Below are 23,005 nucleotides of genomic sequence, written 5' to 3'. Positions count from 1 at the left end.
CCGGATTACACTAGTTTTATACCAGGGTAACTCTACTGATTTTATGGAGTTATACTGGTGTAAATCCAGCACAATGTAGTAGAGAAACTTAACTTGCAACCAGTGCTGCCACCACTGAAATTAGACTGTCATGCTCCTATGACTGCTTGTCGCTTTTTTTTTTTTTTTACCAAGTTATGTTATTTGTGGGTAAGTAGGTCATCTTCATAACAGACTTACCCTTCTGTTGCACAAAATGCTTGCAAATCTTAGGATTTTATATTCTTCTGAAATAATCAAGAACAGTGAAAACTGAATAAAGGAAAGTGCTACTGTAGAAAAGTGGGGCAACCACAGAATTTAAAAACAAATACCAACTCTGTGTTAAGAGAATAAATATATACACATCTGTACTGGAACTCTCAGTCTTCAAGATCTAACTTTATATTGCTGAGTTAGAAGAAGAATTTGAACTCACCAAAAAGAAGTTCCATCCTCAATTATGAGTAACATGCAAATTTTATCAAAATTATATGGTTCCACAACTGGTATTATTAATAAAAATAACTCTTACTGCATCAATCATTGAACTTTAATTAGGGTCACGTCAAATGCATTTTTGTAATATGCACACAAGACTGTTCCTCACACACCAAACAGACAGACCATTGCCTTGTGTCCTCACAGTTCACTATAATGCTTGCTGTATATTATTCAGTAAGATGGGAGAAGGGACAGACTAGACCAAATTTTGCCCTTGAGAAAATTTACAAAAAACTCAGTTTCCACGTGGAAAAAATGAGATCAATTTTGCACAGCAGTAAACAAGAACATGGATCAATGCACCAAATTGCTGTTAAATAAGTTAACAGCTTTAAAAAACCTGGTATTTTTAAGGTAAATGTATTAACACTGCAATAAACATGTACTTTAAATATTAAAGATTTGAGGTATGTAGTTTCTTTTCAACACTAAAATTATCTTCCCTGTGTAACAACAGTGAACAAAGAAGGTTTCAAATATATCCCCTAAGCAGCCCAGTGACTCGAGATTTTAAAAACAAATCTCTCCCAGATGTTCACATACCAAAAGAAGCAACACTGAACGCAAAAAAGGAAGTCCAGGTTGGAGCAGCAGGTGTTTGAAACAAAGCCCCTTGAGTCAAAAATGAAATGCAAGGAGATATAGCTCAGCTATCTGAGAAAACAGTTGAAAAACAAACTTATCCACACGGTATTTCAGTTTCCGGAGTACAGAAATTACGAAGGTAAGTTTTATGTTTATTAACAACTCTATTGACTAGCTCAGACGCCAGTGCTGTAGGCTTCCCCAGTGACAACTCATACTTCACAAGCAGGGCCAGGTCTTTTGATGTTTGAATTTTAGGCCCAATTCTTCTCTCGCTTACCCTAATGTAACATGGTTGTGACTCCATCCACTTCAGCAGCATTACCCCGATTCACACCATCAGTGGAACTGAAAGGAAAATCAGGCCCCATAGTGTTCTTACTCTTATCGCTGCACTCCAAACACTTAAATCCTGACTGAGATAAATTGTTCAATCTGAAAGCTACGGTGTGTGAAACAAAATTAGAAAAAAGATACTTTGAAGTGTCAGAACTTGGAATCCCTTATTCTCAACTGTCCCGAGGCAAAGGTCTTCAGATAAAGCAAATGTTGTTTTATTGCCCTTTTACAACAAAACAAAAAAGAATAACCAGAAATGATCAAGGGGAGTCTTAGCACCTGCTACTGACTGCTGTTTCTCATGGGATTGTTTATTTGCTGCAAACTTTTAAGCTTTACAGGAACACATTGAATGAAAAAACCTGAGTTGACTATTCATTTTATGACCACAAAAATAGTTCCTCTTGCCTATCACTCTACAAGTAACCATATTTTCTGAGACAATTGTTACAATAATGTAAGCCTTCTGCCAGTGACATTGGCAGCAATTAAGGGCTGGTCCTTGCCTTCTAGGGTTTTTCTAAAATTTAAATAACTCCACTTTGAGCTCCCACCCAGTAACCTGGGAACATATGTATCACTCAGGGTGTCACTGATAGGCAACTTATTCCCTACTTGCAAGCACAGTGACCAAAGGGTTTTTAAACAGGAAAACTTTACTGGGGAAAGGGAAATGACCAGGTAAACTTGTTCAAGCCTTACAACTTAACAATTTCTGCCACTATTACCTCAACGTACATGAGTCACAGTCCCAAACTATGTCCACCCCACAGTGAGCATGAGCACCTGATGGAGCATTGTTGCCTCCCGACTCACAGTTAGTCCCAAGGAGAATCTGCCTAGGCAAGCTCCGGGTCTCTGCTGCTTGACGACCTGCTATAGCGACATTCAGGTGTGATGCTGGGTCAGGGAGGCCTCACCAGAGCTCTCAGGCAGATGGAGACTGGAGAGGATAACCCCCTCGGATCTGCTCCCTCTGTAGCTGAAATAGCTGCTGTCCGTATACTCAGCCTTCAGTAATGAGGATCCCCATTCAGCTCCGTTAGGGGCCAAACTGCCACTTCTCTCTGCCTGTGACTGATTAGTAGCTCTCATCTAAATATACTACCAGTGGTCTGCAACTGCTTCTCTGCTCCACCTACACCCTGTAGTTCTCAGCTAGAGGCCAGATCAGTTGCTCCAGCATCTTCTCAGGATGAAGCTACTGTCTTCAGCTCATCTCTTTTAAGAAGGGAACCATGATATAAGGGAACCTCTACCGACTCCATTCTAACTAGAGAAATACTCCATACAGTAAACCAAAAGCATACATTTTTTGTTTCTTCTTTTGGCTTTCTTCAGGACCTCTAACTCAACCTCAGCAAACCCCAGTCATAGCCAGGGTGAACTTGAACCCAATCATTTTCTAGGCCTTGCCCAGTTGGTTTTTCACCAGGGTGATTTCCAAAATATTGGCTCCAAGTTTGAAACTTAGTCAAATTACACCCCAGTGTCCTCAAGTTATTAGCAGTTCCTATGTAAATGATGTACTGCCTCACTCAGTCAACTTCCCTTGCTCCACAGTAGATGCCAGCGGAAAGCTAACTCAGTCACCTCCCTTCTTTTGTAGGCTCTGGGCCACAAGGCATACAATCAAGTGTATCTAGATCCATTAAGAAAAATAGAATAAGTAGAATATAAGCACCTCCTTTATTTCTATAGTAAAGAACGAGTGGATAATCCTAAAGGAGATTTCTGAATCATTATTACAGGTTAATATTTACAGGGTCTGAAGCTACCCTGTGGATATAAAACTAGCTTTGAAATGATACTTTTACTGACACTAGAGCATTTTCATATGAATATGAACTAGGCAAACATAAGGCTGTTTCTAGCATGTAGCCAAAAAGACAGCTAATAGTGAGGTACATAACATATATATGGTACAGTTGCCTGGCCTTACCTATATTAGGTTCTCTTAGCAAAAGTGTTCATATTGTTCCTCCCATTTGTTAAGCTCCACCAGTTATAGTAACAATAGGAGTGTCAATGTAGACAAACTGCAGATGGCTATCACAATATTTTGGGTGTATTATAGGTCCCTTTCTGTGCCAATCCACAAAATATATCCGTTTTTTACAGTTCAGGCACTATGGGGCTTACTAGGTCAAGCTGTAGCAGCTCATGCCTTTAGAGCTGGAGGTCTTTGGTTCGGTCCCCAGTGTGGTAGCAGAAATGAACATAGGAACGGCCACACTGGTTCAGACCAAATGTCCACCTCGCCCTGTATCCTGTCTTCTGACAGTGGCCAATGCCAGGTGCCCCAGAGGGAATGAACAGAACAGGTAACCATGAAGTGATCCATCCCCAGTAGCTCATTCCCAGCTTCTGACAAACAGCAGCCAGGAACACCATCCTTGCTCATCCTGGCTAATAGCCATTGATGGTAATAATTACATTTGTACTTAACCACTGTGTCATGCAGACCTCCTCTGAGCAGGAGTAGATGACACAGTGTTTTAAAACCGAAAGCATCCTGGATCCTTGACTCCACTAGCACTCTCATTGTTGCTATCACAGAAGGGGATACTGAGGCACAGAGAAACTAAGGCCCAGATTGTAAAGATATTTAAGACATTACTGCACTCAGCATTGCAACACCTGACTGATTCAAGAGTCCGAGTCTTATGTTTAAAAGTGATTTAGGCACTTAGGAGCTAATATCTCATTCACAGTAAAGGGGATTTAGGCTCCTAAGTGCCTACATCACTTTTAAAAATGAGACTCAGGCTCCTGAATCAGTTAGGTATTGTAACACTGAGTGCTGCAACACTTAAATATTTTTAAAAATCTGTGCCTAAGTGACTTTCCCTGAGTCATCCAAGGCATCTATGGTGGACCAACAATTGAACTTGGGTCTCCTATAGATCACCCTACTGAGTCATGCCCAGGGTACAATCTGGACTGATGAATAGCCGTGTCTCCTCAGTTCTCCAACCTGAGGTAGCTTTTACATTGCTTTTCTGGTGAACAGCCTCTCCTGGCCAGTTAACACACAGCCTTCAGCATGTAACTTGTTCCCAGATACATAGTATTGAGTGCTACTAGCTAGCCAACCATGAATTACACTGCAGAAGAACATCAGCAGATTTTCTAGTCCCAGACTTTCCTCCAGAAATGTGTGTCTTGTATTGCCCAGCATCTTGCTGAACAATGCAAGCTCAAATAAAGTCCATCATTTCATCAGTGGAAAATAGTATGCACAAACTTTGTTATGCCAAATGCAGTTTCCCCACACATTTTAATCCAAACACACTGGTTAAATAAAACAGTAAAACAAGTTTATTAATTAAAGAAAGAAAAGAAAGATTTTAAGTGACTACAAGTGATGAGGCATAAAGGTAAGGATTTGGTACAAAAGAAATAAAAGATAAAATACAAGCTAAATACCTAACTGCATAGGATAAGTTAACTTAAAACCAAAAAGGTTTTGTCTCACCATATGTTTCCAGAAATCTATTGACTGTAAAGCTGTGCAGCCAGGACCACCTGTCCCCCCTTCAGTGGTGCTTTCTTTGTCTTTTGAGCATTGTAGCTGCCATGAATAGAAAATGGGGGGAGAGAGAGAGAGGAGTGATTTGGAAGCCTGAAAATTACTGGAACAACACTGGACTCCACAAAATCTGAGTTATGCGTTAGCCTCCTTATATTATGCATGGGTAGAGATAGGTGCCTGAGGATGAGACCCACCATAGCCACCACACTAGGCAAGGTACAACTTAAACCAGCCAATTTGACTTGATGAGGAAAGGGTGGGGCCCAAAGCCCTGCCCTCTCACAGATTTAGGCACCTAGTGCAGGCTTCAGGGTCCACTCCCCCTGCTTCAATAACTAATTATTTATCCAAAGTGGAACAGCTTCAGCAGGAGAGATTGATGGATCCCTTGAACAGTCTTGCTGCCAATTTATTTTGATCACTGTTCCCTCTACCCATGTAAATAGCATATGACAGAAAACTAGCTCTGCCAGACTCAAATATAGTGAGAAGGGATCTACCAATTGAAATCTTATGAGGTTCAACAAGGACAAGTGCAGAGTTCTACACTTAGGACGGAAGAATTCCATTCACTGCTCCAGGCTGGGGACTGACTGGCTAAGCGGCAGTTCTGCAGAAAAGAAGCTAGGGATTACAGTCGATGAGAAGCTGGATATGAGTCAACAGTGTGCCCTTATTGCCAAGAAGGCTAACAGCATATTGGGCTGCATTAGTGGGAGCATTGCCAACAGATCGAGGGAAGTGATTATTCCCTTTATTTGGCACTGGTGAGACCACATCTGGAGTATTGCATCCAGTTTTGGGTCCCACGCTACAGAAAGGATGTGGACAAATTGGAGGGAGTCCAGCAGAGGGCAACAAAAATGATTAGGGGACTGGGGCACATGACTTTACAAGGAGAGGCTGAGGGAGCTGGTCTTATTTGGTTTGCAGAACAGAAGAGTGAGGGGGGATTTGATAGCAGCCTTCAACTACCTGAAGGGGGGTTCCAAAGAGGGTGGATCTAGGCTGCGCTCAGTGGTGGCAGATGACAGAATAAGAAGCAATGGTCTCAAGTTGCAGTGGGGGAGGTCTAGGTTGGATATTAGGAAATACTATTTCATTAGGAGGGTGGTGAAGCACTGGAGTGGGTTACCTCAGGAGGTGGTGGAATCTCCATCCTTAGGGGTTTTTAAGGCTTGGCTTGACAAAGCCTTAGCTGGGATGATTTAGCTGGTGTTGGTCCTGCTTTGAGCAAGGGATTGAACTAGATGACCTCCTTCGGTCTTTTCCAATCCTAATCTCCTATGAGTCTTTGAATTGCTCCAGTAAACACAGGGAACGATGCAGCAATCAACACATTGAGGCTTAGGCAGTGCAGGACAATACTTAACTCAAAGAGGAAGAACTTCTTCAGGGAATGGGCCTCAAACTGAATTCAGTTTTTTTTTTCTGGAGCCCCTAAGTTAGAAAGAAAGCAGAAAAACACTCAGGTTGGTTTGGCCCATTTTTACTTGTATTTTTTAGTGATGCAAAGTGAATGCTGTATTTATTGATCTTGTGTCTGAAAAGTTTAAATGGGCATAAAGTCTGGGCCAATAAGAAAATGCTAGACAAGTCTCTCATGCTAATTAAAGGTATAATGGTTTTGAAACAGTATATTTCTAAGAAATGCACCTGACTTGGGAGCAAACTCTACAAAGGTCCTGCTTAGAACTGCAGGATTTTCAGATTTATGAGAGCTTTAAATTTATAGAATTGTATTGCAGAAAACTTGTAGTGTATGTTCACATGTGTGCCAAGACTGTAGAGGCTGTTTGGAATGATCTTACGGGCTAAAATCCTTGTACTGACATTTGAAATATCCTTATTTAAAAAAAAAATCCCACAACATAGGGATTGTATGTATTTACAATACATGTGAGTGTGAGAGAAAGAGAACATGTTCACTCCATAGCAAATAAAGTCTTAAAGGGAATCTGAGCCAGTGACTGTCCATAATGAAAATTTGCCGCAGTCTCGAGGAGCAGCCTCCATTTGGATACACACCATTTTTAAGGCAATAACACTCTTGATGTAGAGTTTATGGTACTTGTATGCACAAAACTCATCTATCCAAATGCAGCTTGCACATGTAAATTCTAAAACACAAAATAGTAACTATGCACATGTGTGATAGGGTTAATTGTGTGCCCAGGTGTCTGTGTACCAGACTTAGTCCTATGTTAACACAGACTACTTACCCTTTAGCTCACACCCTCAACATCCACATGGGGGAGTTATAGCACATCATGCAAATGTGTGCTATAATTCACACTCCTGTGGTCCGAACTGCAGGCTTCTGTAGACACAACCGGAGTCTGATTTTTTGCGATGAAATAGTAGCAAACCTTAAGCACAGGTAACTAATATTTTAAAAGGTTTTTATTAATTATTATTATTATAATATAAACAGATCATCAGACCAAATTAAAATGCAAATCTATTTTAGGTAACTAACACACCAGGCTCTCAGTCTGAAAACCTCAGGATGTCTTCCACTCAGGTCATTCAAAGATGGTTACTTCCTCTGGCTCTTTGGTCATTATTGAACTCTCCAGTTTGGGTTCACATTTTACAGGAGCCTTTCAAATAGGTCAGGCCAGAAAACAGGAATTCCATTCCACACACATAAAAAAAAACATTTTTTTAGAATTTGTATTTAATCAAAATTTCACACACACACACACACACACCATTTCACAACAGACTGGTTAATGGGGCATTTAGCTGGGATGTGTAAAACCAAGGTTCAACTCCTACTCAATTCAGAGCAAGGAGTAGAACCAGGGCCTCCAACAGTCCAGGTGTGTGCTATCACCATTGGGCTCCTCTAAGGTCTCTGTTTTTAAGCTGTCTCCTCCAAGCCCCTGGTGTTGCTCATACATTCCATCCTGGACCTCAGAAATCTCCCCAATGAATGTTTAATTCAAATAGATACATTGCTGCACGCAAAAAGTTTCAGTTTTGACAAACTGGCATTCTCCAACAAAAAAATGTTTACTCAAAAATATTTCCAGTCAGTTCTACTTTCACATCAGATGGTTTTCAGATATTTTGGACTCCACACCACACTGGCTCTTGGCAGGCCCCTTGATTTACCAGCAGTGTGGCTCCAGTGGAGCTACTGCTGCTGAGAGCTCTGAGGAAAAGATTGTAGTAGTAGGATTTGATGTCTGTATTTTATATAATTTAGAATGAAGGATAAAGAATAATAATGTAGCAGGTATTAAATGTATTGGTGTATGGTTTGATCATATCCTGCCACCCACCCTTTTTGAATAGCAGAAAGGAATGTTCTTAATGGGCCATTGGTAGAGATACATCAGCCAGAATTTGTGTCTGTGCTGATTTCAAGGCAGTGAAATACCTTTGAGGGTCACCAATTTGTTCTAGGTTTAGCATTTTAAACTAAGTAAAAGAATGCCAGGATTGTGTTCTTTTGCATTGCAACTTGATGTTCCTGTTCAAAATGTTCTGTGTAAATTAATTTTGTTTTGTGTGTGAGAATGAGGAATGTGTGTGTTAGAGATAAGTGTGAAGGCCATTGCTGAACCAAATAGTCTAGGAAGGAACCAGAGACAGACGCAAGGGCACCAAGAGGCTGCAACACGCCCCTATTGAAATGTCAGAGGAGGGTAGACTGATGACTCTAAAGATGAAACAGGCACCTATCAATGAGGACAAGATAGCTGTGATCAAAACCAGCATGGGAGAACTCCCTGAGGAACTTGATGAGAGAACAAGATAACAGTTGAGAAGGACAATTAAGAAAACAAGCACTCGTCAAACAACAATTGATTAAGCATGAAGGTGCAAAACTCGTTGGTCCCAATGAAGGAAAATCACTATATAAACAGGGTGCCTTGCCGTGAAACTTTGGGTTCATCCTGCCAAGACTTCCCCGAAGCATCGTGTCATGACTGCCGGAACCTGGCTCCTCCCTACCGATGATCAACCTAGCTGGCCACTAGGTTGATCCAGATTCTGGACTGGTAACTATAACATCAACTGGCGGGACAGTGTGTGTGTGTGTGTGTGTGTGTGTTGTGTGACTGAATGCATATGCTAATTGTTGTATCTTCAATAAACGTGGCATATTGCCTTTTCCCCTGAAAAAGATCCCGTGTGCTTCTTATAAGCATAACAAGATTACTTTTTATAATTTCTGTGGGCTACATGGTGGGACCACTGGCATTAACCCCATAACCCCAAAACATGAGACCATACAGAGAGTATTTTATGGGGCTGCTGCTCAGGGTGGGGGGCAGAGGGATTCTCAGAGGGGAGTCTGGGGGGACTTCTGCTTTGGGGGGCAGTCCAGGGAGCCAGCGGCACCAGCTGTTGGGGCCAACTGAGCTGCAGCTGCTCCCACCACCCCTGGGACTGCTGCTCAGGCAGTCCCCAAGGCCAGCCACACTGGCCGCTGCTCGGGTGGTCCCGAGGCCAGCTGCTTGGGCAGCCCTGGGGTCAGCCAGAGTGGCTGCTGCAGAAGTCACAGAGGCTTTGGGTGACAGACGCAGAGCCCTAATTATTATACCCACCAGATACAATGCTTTCTCCAAATATTGTTACTGGGGAAACCAATGGGATGTAGGTTTTACCATCATAAATGATCTAAACAGTATTATTACTGAGAAATGTGCATATTCAGAATTAGTGTTTTGATACATTCTCTTTTGATCACAGATGATACAGACAACCTGTATGGTTAGACTCATCTGGGCAGGGACCGAGGGAGTTGTGTGTGATTAGGAAACAGTGTCTCCCACCTAGTAGTTAGTGCCCAAGGTACCAGTTCCACCTAATGGGTGTGGTTCAGAGGCAGCGTAAGGGAACCCTGGCCCACCCTACTCCATCAGGTTCTGACCCTGGGAAGCTGGTTCAGCTTCACTTCCCCTGCAGTGCCTTGCACAGCCTCAAGTCAGCTTCCCTGGGTCACTTCCTACTTACCTCTGCATCCCATCCCTGTGGGCTTCCTGCTCTGGTCCAGGTTCCTGGAAGCTGCAGCTTGTCTGTTTCCCAACTTGGTGTGGTCTTAAGGTCTTGCGCAGCCTGGAGCTCTCAGAGTGTGTCCTCCTCCCTGCCGTGCCAACCCCTAACTGAGCTGTCTGGCTACTTTTTTAAACCCTGTCTCCAGCCACAGCATGCTTGGCACAGGTGGAAGGGCCTGGCCTCCTAAGGTCAGAGTTGCTTCTTAACTCCTTCCTGTCCAGTGTCAGGGTTTGTACAAACCCATTACAGGGTGCTACCTTAATTCAGATAATACTGGTAGTTATGGCTTGATATCATTCCATTCAGGGATAGAATAAAAGCCTATAATATATATGTATATTCTTCATATTACACTTATCCCAAGAAACTAATTCCACTTGTAATTCTCAATTTGCATGGAGGAGACTAGTTTCAATGCAGCGCAATACAAGTTTCAATACATACTGCAAACCACAGCTTGACTGTGATATGCTTCCCCTACTTGGGCTTCTGCAGAGATTGTATTGCATTGTATCAAATCATGAAAGTAGAGTTTTTACTAATGTCAGCCAAAGGGATTATTTTGAATCTGCTGTTATTAATGGAATGAGTTTATAAATATACAGTTTTTTGTTGTCCATGAAGTGGGTAATCTGATTTAGTAACAGGATAAATTTGTACAGATTTGTAAATTGAATGAGCACTACATGGAGAAAGAAAAGGAGTACTTATGGCACCTTAGAGACTAACCAATTTATTTGAGCATGAGCTTTCGTGAGCTACAGCTCACTTCATCCCTTATGCTGATTTTGGTTTTCTAAAATTCTATTGTGTGCTGTGGTAACATACACATTTGTTTTAAAAATTTAGTCATTTCCTTGGAAGAAAATATTGAGACTTCGCACCTGAATTCTGCTATTTAACATTTACACTTAATTACTATCTGAATGTCTTGCAATGCCTCTTACCTATATTTTTCAATAATCTGACTACCCGGGTATCTATACTACGCCCATCACCACGGTGTTTGTCTGACTAATAGGATTCTAATCTCTACTGCTCAAACACTTGATGCAGGAAGCAAGAAAGATATAACTGATTGTTTAGCTGTAATGAGGTGATAATATCAGATAAAACACAAAGCAGGGGTAACTACACTGACAGGAGTGGAAGGGGATAAAGGGACATGGACAAAGGACAAGTCAAGTAGAAATGAATATTTCTGGTATGCAAAGGAGGGTCTCTCTTGAAGGCTCCAGAAACACCAAAAGGAACAAATGTCCCTTTTTAGAATTTTTTTTTGCCTCAGTCTTTATACTTCTGTTGTAAGAGATATCTCAGAGCCTATAGCTGGGAATTTTAATTGCAGGCATCAGGGATCAATTGATACATTGCCCAACCTAGCCAGCTTGTTAATCAATACTGTGGAGAGGATATTGTTACAGCATCTGATGTAAAATCTACTGTCTGACACTATAATAGAAACACCACAGTATGGATTTCTGCATATAATATGATTTGATGACTATTTCCCCCAGTTGGTCAGTGAAGAGAGATTAAATCATACACTAACCAGCTCATCAGTATCCCATTAACTAAGCATGACTTTCCCTCTTCCACGAAGTACACGAGACTGTAAGACGTGGCAGCCCCCTGTTAACTCTTTGAACTCTGTTGAATGGATTGGTTGTAGTGTTAAGAAGCAAAGGCTGTTTGAAGAGAGGCAAATGGACAATTAAAACAGGGCTCTAAGCCATGCATCAGAAATTCTCTTTGCTCTTCCGATCAAGGGTAAAATTTACAATGCCATCCCACTGCCATGTTGACCGGATTAATTTCACCATAAACTATGTTTAAAGAGGTGTAATCAGAAGCAGTACTAACATACAGTTTCTTTGAATATATGAGGTCATCAATACAAAGCATAATGTTGCTGAGTATCAATACTGGCACTTTTACAGCACAGCAAGGGAACAGTTCATAAAAACAGGAATGTCCAAACAAACCTGGGAGGAGGCATTCAGTCTGCAAGATGACTTGTGATTAATTTAAGTAGCTTTATGTCCTTCCTTTCAAAAGGAAGCCTTCAGCAGGTTTAATTTATCCTGATGAAAACAAGTGTGCCTAATAATAGCTCCTTCTTTGTGGAAGAACACATCAGTCTCCTTGTCTATCTACAGTGCAGAGAGCACGGGTCCAGTTTGATCCACAAGACCATTAACTGCCATAATTAAAAGCTTATGTGCCTATGCATCCCCAGATCTTAAAGTTCATTATGGAAAATGAAGGGTAGGAAATACATTTCAACATAGGACGTGCTTTGAGTCAAACCCCCCAAATATAACCCCCAAAAGTTTGTGCATCTTGAAAATATGAATCTGGACCCAGATCTGAATTTTACAGGATGTCCCTCCAAAATGGGCAAAACAAAACCTCAGAGTCAAACCAATTCAAATTCTAGAGCTTTTGAAATCTGGATCCACATTTTATAGTTTGAACCAAGATCTAGTTTTGCCATCTCTTGAACTTTTAAATCTATTAAAATGTTCCTTAGATATCGTATGCAACCAAAGCAGTTCTGATAAAACTTGCTTCTGGCTTGAGGCTAGGCAACAGTTGCCTATTTAATCTTTATTAAAAGCAAATTTTCAGAGTGACCCCACAAAGAGCACAATAAGGCACTGTAAATCCGACACAGCGAGCAGTAAACAGACTTGACTGCACTGCATTGACCTAATCTGAGGATAGCAAAAGAAGGCAGATTATATGACTCCAATGCTGTCTGCTATATAAAACTATTGCAAAACATTTCTTACATTCACCTACAATACTCGTGTAACTTAGTATCGGCTTTGAACCATTCTATTGCCTCATGCTGTATTTACTTGAATAGGACTTTATAATATTCTCACTATACTGGCATTACAGGAGATAATACCTTTGATATTTAAGTTACTGAACACAGGTCAATGACAAATCAAAGAGCGTCATCTGGGAGGGAGGTCTTTATTTAATAGCTCAAATACTGACACTAGGCCTGATCCAAAGCCCATTGAAGTCAATGGGAAGACTCCAACTGACTTTAGTGTGCTTTGGATCAAGCCTGTTATAAACATTGAGGGCAGGACTCAATGTCTCCTCTTTGTCCCATTGTGACCTTAAGCACCCTGCACACTACTGCAATATTTTTTTTCCCAAGATATGCCTTCTGAGGTAACATTTGAAAATTACCACCACACTGGTTAATAATATCATTGTAAAATATATGTAACAATGCTTCATGTGAAATTATGGATATTCAGTAATTTCATGCTTTAAAGTCTGTGACTTAAAGGGTTTAAAGCCGGTGTGTCAGGGGAGTTGATAAATAGGTTTTCTCCAGACCAAGTAAAGAGGTCAACACCTCAAACCAGGCATGGCCCCAATTCAATTGGACATTGCAGCAGGGAGAGATAATTTGCATAGTAGCAACCACCAGTGAAGGGTGACAGTGGGGAAGAGACCAGCATGGTCTATCTTCCAGATCACATGGCTTCTTTACTTAGCATGAACTAGTGAACTTTATCTGGGGGAGGCCTTCAGAAGAAAATATTTCAAAGGTTCACTGGTCTATGAAGGGGTCCTTCACCCCTCTCTAAGTTATCTTTCACCTAAGATGAAAAAGGAACCAAGCACTTGAATATTGTGGGAGATCCTGACCAAGGGGGAGGTCTGCCATCTTGCTGGAAGGAACTGTGGTAAGAATTTTACCTTGAACCAAGATTGTAGCTCTGTTGAGTCTTAGTCATTAGAAAGCGTTTTTCACTTTTATTTGCTTGTAACCATTTCTGAGTTTATCCCTTGCACTGGTACCCACTTAAAAAATCCTCTCTCTTTTTGTTAATAAACTTGTTTTACTTTTAATCTAAACAAACCCAATGCTGTGTTTGAATTGAATTGACTGTTAACCCCAGTTAAAGCAACAAACTGCTGTGGTTTTGTCTCTTTAAAGGAGCAATGGACCTTATTACTTCTCTGAACATGCCAGGAGAGGGCTGGACATTTCAGGGGAGATAGTTCGGGGGAAATTCAGGACTGGGAGTGTGTAGGGGGTCACTTGGCTAGAGGTAACCAAGGCTGGTGGAGACCAGAGTGTGGCTGTGATGTAAAAAGCAGGCTGCTGGAGTCAGAGCTACTGAAACAGGAATGCTTATCACACTGACACTTGGTGCATTCTTGTATGCTGCTTGGGAGCATCCAGACAAGGACATACAGCAGCAGAGCATTTTAAGTTAACCAGGGTTACAAGACAAGCAGTGACAACCTCTCACTGGTCTGGGTTGCACCCCAAAGGTGACACTCATGCAGTGCTGAGCACACTGTTGGAGACTTATAAATAATCAAAAGTTATCCCAATCCAGCATAAACAAGGGTCACTTCAAAATAAAATGTACGGAGTAGCATTAACCCCACTGCATAAACTACTTTTGAAACATTTATGTTACTGTGACACAAGGAAAACACTGCCTTAAAGAAAATAAATTTACAATTCAATTTTAAATATATTTTTCTAAAACTAAGTTCAATAGCAAAGGGTGCTATATCTTTTAAGCTACCCTTAAAGTTAGTGTTTATACAAGATAAAACTGCAACCCTCAGTCTCATTAGTTCTGCCATCAATCATTGAGAAATAAATGGCATGTCTCATCTCATTCCCTTTGAGACAGATTTACATCTAGCTTCACTCTACAACTAATCAGGGTATAAAGTTCTTGTGCTGACCAAAACTATTCCAGTAAAACCTAATTCTGCAGCATTATGATAAAGACATGAAATGGTTACTCCCAGCTGCATGACTTGCAGGCATCATATTAAAGATTTGAAGTGGGAGAGGGAATATTTTTAAATTGGAAGCAAATACACATTTCTATGGCCACAAGAAATATCCGCAGTACCAACAAGTGCTCCACGATCACCACCACGTAAAATCTCACAATAGGTGTGTTCTCCAGTTGTAAAGCACGTGCAGCTTCCATCAATGGTAATGGGAATTGCATGCCTGAATGGGAAAATAGACCCCCCTTTGTATGTTTTGTTGCTTTACTTTGAATGTCTCCTATTCTTGCAGTCTTCTACAGGGAACATAATAATTTCTTCCCTCCATGCCCTCCCCCCCAAAAAAGAGACAATGTGCGGAGAGGGGAAAGAACCAGAAAGATTTCTTCAAAATTTTAAACCGTTCTACTTGATGAGCTAGACTTCCTTTTCTATATACTTATTGAATTGTTTTTACTAGAGTGTGTGCTTTATTTAATGTTTTTTAATTATGTAAAGATGTTTATTTGAAAGGCACAAGACCACATGAAAGCTGCTAATGTAAGAAGAAAGCTAATGAAATACAAAGTACCAGAGTTATCGTATTAGCGCACCTTCATTCTTTAAGTTAAATGCTCATGTTCTCTTTGGCAAGGCTTAACTACCAGAGACCAAGGTCAATGGAAAGATCTGTTTTGCTTTCCTTCCCCAACTTTGGCTTTTGTAAGTCATATTTACAGAAACAGAGCATCTGTTACATAAATTAAACTCCTTTCATAAGAGAAAAGATTGGAAAAGCTGGCTGTGTTATTTACATTCAGCTAGATACTGATTCCTCCATTTAATTGCTGTTTCTTTCTTCTTCTTTTTTTCAAAAAGAAGTTCTCTTTATGAAAATTTTTCAGTAAAATACAAAAAAAAACCAACCCCCAAACAAACACAAATGATTGCCTGCATTATTCTAGCCTTAGTCTAAATACATAATGAAGTGATCCTTTCATGCACGCAACCATGGGATACAAAAACGTGAATGGATTGAACAATTTTCTGTGCATAAACCCTGAAAAAATATAGCAGCACACAAACTTCACCATTCAGCCTTTGCGAATGTCTCTGCTGTTACGTGGCCATCTCTTAACCCATCTATTGTTAGAAAATAGGATATAATTAACAAGTTTAACATTAAGTAGCTATAACTGGAACAATTCAGAAACCACAATAAGTGGATACCTAAAGTTAATCCCCTGGTTTTGGAAAGTGGAGACATATTTGCTCAGTTTGAAGACATCAATGGCTTGCCTAGATATATCAAATAAGTAAAAGATTTTAATAATAAAAGTCATGTCTCACCTTGGCTTCTACTATTTCTATTTCAACTGAAAGGGTTTCTGGTATAAATTTCTTTTAGCATTTCTGGGGACAAAACATGACCTTTCCTGTCCTTAATCACATTCACGTCTGTCTTTTTCCATTACATTGCTGACAGCCAAAGTCATAGTTATAGTATATTTGCTTCCCAAGATACTTAATTTTTGCTCACGACCACGTAAAATGTAATTCTTTGTCTCAGGCATTAGAGCAGATGCATAGCTGTATAAACTGGCTTAGCTCCTTTGACATCAGTTACACCAATGGGGGGGGGGGGGGGAATCTGGCCCCCTTTTTTATAGGCAGGTGTGAGACTTTGAAGAGTCAAAGTCACCCTGGTCCATATTTGGAAAAAAAAATCCTTGCTTCTTTGGCAACTGAATCCTAATTTCACTATAAAAAAAACATCAAAAGATGCCTCTGAGAAAAGTCACTTTCAAGCATCTATACGGTGCACATAGCTAGATTCTTGAACTGTAGTTCAAAGTGTCCGTAGGCTGGTGCAAGGTTGGTTTCCTTAGTTGAAAGCCTTCTTGTAAAGAACTTTCATTTGAGTTTTTGGCTACAGTTTTGGGCCACCAGAGAAAACTAATCACATAGTGAAGGAGTTTTAGTAATCTATTCTTATGGATTACCATCTATTGGTGACATAGGAGAGCTCAAAAAGCCCTCAGTTTCTAACATGAATCTAGGAGGCTGTTCATAGTTGGACCTTATATAGCCAGCCATATTATTAGTCAGTCAAATGAGTTTAATTCCAAAATATGTAATAGTTTCTTCAATGGCTCTAGCTGTTTTGAGGAAGGACTGAAGGGCAGAGAAAGGCTACTAGGATGATCTGAGGAATGGAAAAACTTACCTTATGAGAGGAGACTCAAAGAGCTTGGTTTGTTTACCCTAAACAAAAGAAGGCTGATGGGAGATATGATTGCTCTCTATAAATACATCAGAGGGATAAATACCAGGGAGAGAGAGGTGTTATTTAAGTAAAGCACCAATGTGGAAACAAGAACAAATGGATATAAACTGGCTATCCACAAGTATAGGCTTGAAATTAGGCAAAGGTGCCTAACCAGAGAAGTGAACTTCTGGAACAGCCATCCAAGGGGAGCAGTGGGGGCAAAAAACCCAACTGGCATTAAGACTGAGCTTGATAAGTTTATAGAGGGAATGATATGATGGGACTGCCTATGATGGGTAGCAAAAATCCCCAATAGCTGGAAATGGGACACTAGATGGGAATGGCTTTATTTCCCAGGTGTCTGGCTGATGAGTCTTGCCCACATGCTCAGGGTCTACCCAATTGCCATATTTGGGGTAGAGAAGGAATTTTCCCCTGGGTCAGATTGGTAGAGACCTGGGGCGAGAGTTGCTTTTCTCTGCAGCATGGGGCATGGGCAACTTTCAGGCTGTAAATGATGAATTCTCTGTAACTTCAAGTCTTTAAACCATGATTTGAGGAGTTCAATAACTCAACCAGAGGTTAAGTGTTTATTTCAGGAATGAGTGGGTGAAGTTCAGTGGCCTGTAATATGCAGGTGGTCAGACTAGATGAGCATGTTGGTCCTTCCTAACCTTAAAGTCTATAAGTCTAACACTGCATGAAACTAAAGACACAAACAGATCAAGGGTAGAAGATAGGGATACAACATACATGCAACTGTAGAATTGGCCCAGGTTTGTTAGTCATGGGGATTGTGTTTACTTTGTTTTTTTTTTTCACTGAGGCTAGAGGTGGGGAGGAAGGGAGTAGGAAAATGATAGGAAGGAAGAATAGTCACAGCAGGATGGGGTTTGAAGGCATCATGGCAGCAGTGAGTCTTAAAGAGGGATTCAATGGAAGATAAGGTGGTAACTATTTGGGTTTTATCATGCAGATTTTCCTATGCAAAAGGGGCACACAGAAGAAAGCACAGAGGTCGTTAAGGGAGAAGCTGTCTGGTGCCTGGTAAAGGCTGGGACTGCTGGTGGTGTCAAAGTGGGAGTCAATATCACAATAAATTACTAGGGCTTCCAGGTAGGATGAGGCTAAGTGATGAAGGGCATTAACAAGGTAAGGATGAGAAGTTTCTATTTATTTCTCCGTTGTAAATCTATCACTATTAAAAAAAAAAAAACACTATCCAAACCAAACCGAAAACATACCTTCCTTTGCCATTTCAGTGGGCCCCACAAGTGTTTTGTTTTCTCTTCTCTGGGTGTCCAGCTGTGGTTGCACCATTTTCAGAACTTTGTTAATATTATAATAGATTATGCTCATTTGGATAGGACACCATATCTACTGAAACTGATGAAAAACAAAATTGGGGTCCAATTCTGCAAACCATCAGTCACGCAATTAGTCCTTACTCCGGGAAAAAAATCCCATTGGTGCCAAAATCCTTATCTCCTTTAACAAATAGCTATTCTTCTGCCAGCTCTCCAGAGTTTAAATGAAGGATTGTCCTGTGGCTAATTCAAAGTGTTTGATTTTTGGATCTTCAACAGATTTTGCATGTGAGAGAGGAAGTTACTTAACCTGCCTGAGCCTCTGTTTTCCCAACTGTAACATGTAAATGTTGAGAGGCAAACTTCATTGATATTTCTAAGGACCTTTGAGATCCTGAGATGGAAAGTGCTATAGAAGGGCAATGGACTATTACAGCGAGTTTGGTATTTGCAGCAGGCCATTTTCAGAAAGCATAGGGGTTTGCTTATGATGAAAAGCTACTGTACCTGAGAAAAATGTCCAGCTGGAGAGTACCTGTTTACTTCCTCTCTAAAAGCTTTTTGCACATGGCTGTTTGCCACAGCTGAGGTTTCATCTTGTTTTTAAAAAGCACATTTCTTCGGCAGTAACTTGAACATTATTTTTAACGTTTGTTCATGGTCTATAAGAGCTCCTTTAGATCTTCTTTCCCCATATTTCCCCATTTAAAAAAAAACCATGGTAACATAAAACACATTCATAGCAGGAGTCAGATTTCACATTTCCACTACCACCGTTGGCACCTAAGTTGGCAAAAGTAGGGAGAACTGCAAAGGTCACACTGAACTCCTAGGGAATGGAAGGGTTGTTCTGAAATGCAAACTGCCTCACCTATTCATGCTGCAGCACAGAGGTTCCATTCCAAAGAAAGCTCTATACCAGTCCCCAGTGCAGTGACTGTAGGAGGTCACATCATCAAAAGGGGGGCCGGAGGACTTCCCATATGGCGGGTTGAAAAAACAACTTCAGGTGCTATCTCAGTGGTGGTAAGAGTGAATGTATATATAGAAAACTGGCTTATTTTTATTAATGTTGTGTTTGAATCCTGATATTCAGAACTTGCTCTTCCACAGGTGGTTGGATTTGGGCCATGTCCTCTATGCCACCTTAGCTGATACAAAACTATAAGCAGAGGGGGCAAGAGAATACAATGCCTGAATAAGGAAAATCTAGAATGCAACTTAACCAAAAAATACTTTTGCTACTTTTCATAAGGGAATGTTTTCCAAAACCAAAATGCATCTTATATGTTACCGAGAGTATGAGGAATCCCTACATTATTAATTAGTGAAAAGTATTAGTGCTATGGGAAATAGCGTATTGTATACTCAACCACCTTACAGAACTTTTGAATAGAGCAGGGCAAACTGATGTTTTAGTTCAGTGGCAGTTAAACAAACAAACAAACAAAAACTTTGGTTCAGGTCAAAATGATGAGTCCTCTAACCACTGGGCTCAAGGTTAGAGCAGCAGCATTACCCTTAGCACCTCATCCTCCTTCTCTGGCCATTCTGTGATTGGATGAAACTATTCAAGTGAAATTAATGAATAGTTTTGGGTTGACCAAAACTGCATTTTCCCTCAAATAAACTATTAGTTCAAAACTTTTTGACCACCTCTAATTTAAATACTGCTGTAAATAGCTGTCAAAAACTGTTTCAGAGGCATTTGAGATCATTCAAGATCTGCAGGAACATGTGACTCAAGCAGTTGTTTTCACAGAGAGAAAAATGAGAAGCTCTGCAATGCAAAAAAAGTCACCTATTTTGCTCTGGACAAAAGATTAGTTGTTGATAAGGGGGTCAACAATAGTTCCCCACTTCTTTCTCCACTTAAGTCAGGCTGAGAACAGTTTGGCTGCTTGAGTAGACAGAACCATCAGTTTCCAGCATCCACTGTGGAAAGTGTGCTAGGCACATGATGGAACAAAGTTTCTACCATATTTTCTGCAAAAGGTATTGAAAACACTTTGTGCCTGTCTACTTCAGTAGCCAAAACATTTTCAACCCCAGTGGAAGAAGATAGGAAGAGAGACAGAGAAAGCCATTGCTGACACCTTTTGTCCACGATGGGTTTGTTCACATTGTGTAGATTGGGCCTACATCCCACTGTAGTTGCTGCAGAATATACAGGTGAGGTTGAAACTACTGGGAAAATGAAAAGGACATGGTTGAATCTATGTAAGTGACTCAACTATTGTGTCCAAACAAAATTTCAGGTTATTGTATTTCTTAAGGGTTAATAATCCTAAAATTGACTTGAAGCCATTCAATGAGTGGAATGACATGAACAGTGGGCACCAGCTGTATTGTTCAGCTAGCCAGAGTGACTCCTGTGCTAAGAGACTAGTGTGCCAGCACTACTGGAAACTTATTTGCCCTCTACTCTGGAGAAGAAAATTTGTTATTTTCTCCTGAAGTTTGCAGATGAAGTTGCCAAAAAATCCCAAAACCCAACAACCCTCTAATAAAAGGTATTCACCATTGCCCTATTCCTTAATACAACTACATGAAGATCAAGCTGGTGTGCATGTACAGGGCCCAGTGTAACTATTCATTTGTAAGCTCAACAGTAGCTAACTGTTGGATCCTCAAGAACATCGTTTTAAGATTTAATTTTCTTCATAGATTCTTTTCAATAGGGAAATACGTTTACAATCCTGGAAACACAGTCATGAAAAGGTTTTAGCTAGAACTGGCTGGAAAATGCAAATCCCTTCCTGCAAATTCCCCCTACCACCCTTTTTGGAACAATTTGTCATACTGAACCAGAACGAAATGTCACAAACATGACATTTTTCCCCGGAAGGGATTTAAATTTTTTTTTTTGGTGACAACTGAAATGGAATTTTTTGGCTTTCCAGTTGCTCACCACTGGTGAATTTGAAAAGAACCTTCCTGCCATCTACCAGATCAAGCCCCCACCCATGATCGAGACAGCTCAATGCCCATCTTTCCCATTTGTGAATTGTTCAGGGGCTTAGGCGGGAGACAGGCATCTGGATGCCTATCATGAGAGATTAGTGCGACCTCATACCTTGAGGCACAGGCCCAGAGGCAAAAACATAGGTGCCCAGTAAGTTTAGGCACCTACAGGGTTAGGCAGCAGCCATGCAAGAGTTTTGTGGATCACATCAGTGGTGCCTAAAACCAGGACTTAGACACCTAATTACCTTCATGGATCACACCCAGTGACCGGTCTCTCTCTCCTCCTCAAGCCCCTTTCCCCAGTCTGTGTCTGGATCAGTATTTTCATCCAAACACTGAGACTCTGACACCTCTATTATTATTCTAAACCCAAAAACAATTAAAAACAAGGTAAGTATTTCTTGTCATTTAACTGAACTATCACACTGAGAAAACCAGAACATTTGAAAGGAAAGGAAAAGTTGAGATCATCATAAATCTTATGTTGTCACACACCAATCTGCACACACACTTATAAAAATGTTAATTTTGACCCCTAGATTTTTGGGCGTATAGTTGCGTGTGTGGTGGGGGGAACGTTATTTATTTGTTTGATCTTGGTACTGAAATGTGTTCCTTTATGTAAATAGTAAATTTTAATTGTATCAATCAATACTTTTTTTGGTTAAAATGCTATATAATTGCTATTTCTTGACAGTGTTGTATATGTACTTTAATATGAAAACTTGGTCAAAAAGGGGAGACTTTTTTGTGTTCATATAGTGAGATTACAGACGAAAGAATAGATTACTTTGGGTAAGAGATAAGATTGTGATAAAACATGCATTTTCATATACTTCATAAAAACACGTGCATGCTGATTGTAGGTCAGATTCTGATACACGTTCTTGTATTGAGTAGCACATTACTCACTACATATCAATTCCACAGACTTTATGTATGATAGCATTATTCAGTGTGAGTAATGATATCAGAATGTAGATTTATTAGATCCTTCTCTATTAGATCCCTTCCTTTGAAAGCTGTAGATGTGTCAGTGATATAGGCCCTAATTCAGGAAAGCATTCCTAATCAGGAAGTATATGCATAAAGTTAAATATAGCTAGAGATGGCCTTAAACCTGCACCTTCCTGAATCAGGGCTTTAGTAGTACATATAGCATCGAATAAAAAAATCTCAACTACCTTTTTAAACAAACATTTTTGTTCTGGAAATTTCCATTAAGATACTCCTTTGTGCAAGTAAATAAAGAGATTTTTTTAAAAAAATGCAAGGGTCTGATGAGTCACCAGATTATTAAATTGAGGGGTACTAGCCAATCTAATAACAGCTCGACCAGGCCCCAGTTCAGAAAAGCACTTAACTACTTGCTTAACTTTATTAAAAACTTAAAGTCAATGGCATTACCCATTACTTAAAATTAAGCACATGCTTAAGTGCTTTGCTAGATGAGGGAATAAACAGTTTCTCATAATCAACTCTTCTTTCTAGTCTCTCAGGTTTTTAATCTATCCATTTTAGTTATTTGTAATTCACCAACCACCTTAGCAGCAAGTCCCCCTCTAACAGATTTCCCCTTTTTTTCCTGTACTTGAACTATCTTAGTGCAAAAATTACAGTAGCTATTATAATTTTTATTTTGTTTGACAGGTTAGGTCAACAGACTGCAAGCTTTATAGCTGCTGCTGGTAAAAC

The 23,005-nt window shown here is 40.3% G+C and overlaps 1 long non-coding RNA gene across 1 annotated transcript; it reads right to left on the bottom strand.

Annotated features, from left to right (window-relative positions):
• Positions 1 to 130: 130 nt before the first annotated feature.
• Positions 131 to 10,098, bottom strand: LOC122465040. The gene is made up of 3 exons (XR_006289569.1): positions 9,953 to 10,098; positions 4,925 to 5,020; positions 131 to 3,088 (listed from the first exon to the last, which is right to left on the bottom strand). It is a non-coding gene; the product is annotated as an uncharacterized LOC122465040 (long non-coding RNA).
• Between the last annotated feature and the right edge of the window lie 12,907 nt (positions 10,099 to 23,005).

This window comes from Chelonia mydas, chromosome 3 (assembly GCF_015237465.2).
Source record: "Chelonia mydas isolate rCheMyd1 chromosome 3, rCheMyd1.pri.v2, whole genome shotgun sequence".
In the NCBI taxonomy this organism is placed as follows: Eukaryota; Metazoa; Chordata; order Testudines; family Cheloniidae; genus Chelonia; species Chelonia mydas.
Note: the sequence above shows the minus strand (reverse complement) of the source record. Positions and strands in the feature narration are given on the sequence as shown.